General features: G+C 46.5%; 1 protein-coding gene across 1 annotated transcript in view; it reads left to right on the top strand.

The window, feature by feature from the left end:
* Positions 1-1,666: 1,666 nt before the first annotated feature.
* The window catches only part of LOC117941057, an 8,448-nt gene continuing 7,710 nt past the window's right edge, over positions 1,667-2,404 (top strand). The window contains exon 1 of the mRNA XM_034866152.1: positions 1,667-1,788. The gene's annotated coding sequence lies outside the window, so the exon portion shown is untranslated. The remainder of the gene's footprint in view (positions 1,789-2,404) is intronic.

The following is a 2,404-nucleotide window of genomic DNA, read 5'->3' on the forward strand; positions in this document are numbered from 1 at the left end:
ACCGGAGCTAACCGCTAACCTGAGATAATTACATTCAAGTTTAAAACACTACTTGAAAATGTAATTTTAACCTAATGACAACTTTTAAGTCAACTGAACTTAAAAACAATTTAAAGACCACAACCCCCTGGTTCAGGTTTTTAGTGTCTTACCTGTCTGTCTACCTGTCTACCTTTCCGTCTCTCTACCTGTCTGTCTGTCTACTTGTCTGTCTGTCTGCCTGTCTCTCTGCCTGTCTGTCTGCCTGTCTGTCTGTCTGTCTGTCTGTCTGCCTGTCTCTCTGCCTGTCTGTCTGCCTGTCTGTCTGTCTGTGTCTCTACCTGTCTGTCTGCCTGTCTGTCTCTCTACCTGTCTGTCTGTCTGCCTGTCTCTCTGTCTCTCTACCTGTCTGTGTCTCTACCTGTCTGTCTGCATGTCTGTCTGCCTGTCTGTCTGTCTACCTGTCTGTCTGTCTGTCTGCCTGTCTCTCTTCCTGTCTGTCTGCCTGTCTGTCTCTCTACCTGTCTGTCTGTCTGCCTGTCCGTCTCTCTACCTGTCTGTCTGTCTGTCTGTCTGTCTGTCTGTCTGCCTGTCTGTCTGTCTGTCTGCCTGTCTGTCTACCTGTCTCTCTGCCTGTCTGTCTGTCTGTCTGTCTACCTGTCTGTCTGCCTGCCTGTCTGTCTCTCTGCCTGTCTGTCTCTCTGCCTGTCTGTCTGTCTATCTCTCTAACTGTCTGTCTTTCTGCCTGTCTCTCTGTCTGCCTGTCTCTCTGCCTGTCTGTCTGCCTGTCTGTCTGCCTGTCTCTCTACTTGTCTGTCTGTCTGCCTGTCTCTCTGTCTCTCTACCTGTCTGTGTCTCTACCTGTCTGTCTGCATGTCTGTCTGTCTACCTGTCTGTCTGTCTGCCTGTCTCTCTTCCTGTCTGTCTGCCTGTCCGTCTCTCTACCTGTCTGTCTGCCTGTCTGTCTGTCTGTCTGTCTCTCTGCCTGTCTGTCTCTCTGCCTGTCTGTCTATCTATCTCTCTACCTGTCTCTCTGTCTGTCTGTCTCTCTGCCTGTCTGTCTCTCTGCCTGTCTGTCTGTCTGCCTGTCTCTCTGCCTGTCTGTCTCTCTGCCTGTCTGTCTGTCTGCCTGTCTCTCTGCCTGTCTGTCTCTCTACCTGTCTGTCTATCTCTCTACCTGTCTCTCTGCCTGTCTGTCTGTCTGCCTGTCTCTCTGCCTGTCTGTCTCTCTGCCTGTCTCTCTGTCTGTCTGCCTGTCTGTCTCTCTGCCTGTCACTCTGAGAATTTGGAATATATATTAAGTTATTTTATAATAAAGTTATTAAATAACAAAGTTATTAGTTAATGAAGTTATTAATGGTATATGCGTCATGTTTTCCTCCGAGGAGCACGCGGCGCTGTCGAGCACAGTCTGCTGCTATCTACAGCAGAAAGAGGAGGAGAAGAAGAGGAAGCTTAGGAGAAGAAGAAGAGGAGTTGTTGTTGCTGTCAGCAGGTTAGCATTGTTTAGCTTCAGGTTTCTGTCTCTGTGTGTATGTTAGCAGTGGTTTAACAGACCCGGATGTACATTAGCGTCACGTTAGCCCCTCAGATGCTAACAGTGGAGTCAAAGATCCTCTATACTTAGTTAGCATCTCTCCCGCTAGCTGTTAGCTGTTAGCATTCACAGTGAAGGTAAACACGCTTCCATTATCGGACACGCCTCCTCAGACGGGCTCCTGGCGGCTGTCACGCCTCCATAACCACTCGCTGCAGGTATTCATGGGATGTATTAATCGAGTTTGATCGGTTCCTGTTTGATCGGTTCGTGTGAGTATGACTGAACACACAGATAAACACTAAAACACGAGAAAAAGCCGAGCGGTGAGCGAGGATGCAGCGCCAGACTCCGTTCTAAAAACTGCCTATTTAGTGTTCCTTGCATACTGAGCACACCATACAACATAACTGAAGCCTTTGTTGTAACATAATATATAATTTTATATACTAATTAATTCGGCATTAAGTTCCACTACAAACCGGACACTATAACAGTATAACGTGTACTTATGAATCTGATTGAAAGACTGATCGCTGTAATCCACGACTGCGGTCAAGCCAGCCGACACTCAATTTGTAGTGCGCTATTTTACTGGCAAGCACGGTAAATGCATTCTAACAGCCCAGCCCGACTAGCGAACAATGCACATGCGACTGCTTCTGGATTTCAACATAAGGTGTTAATAAAAGTACATATAAAACAAGATTTATGGATTATATTCACCACAAGTAAAAAAAAAAAATTCTGCTGTTAGATATGAAATTTGAGGAGCTATAAAATGAATTTGCGCCATAGTTCCAGGCAGGGACTGATATACACTCACCGGCCACTTTATTAGGTACACCTGTCCAACTGCTCGTTAACACTTAATTTCTAAGCAGCCAA

The sequence above is a fragment of the Etheostoma cragini genome, unplaced genomic scaffold, assembly GCF_013103735.1.
Source record: "Etheostoma cragini isolate CJK2018 unplaced genomic scaffold, CSU_Ecrag_1.0 ScbMSFa_4109, whole genome shotgun sequence".
Lineage (NCBI taxonomy): Eukaryota > Metazoa > Chordata > Actinopteri > Perciformes > Percidae > Etheostoma > Etheostoma cragini.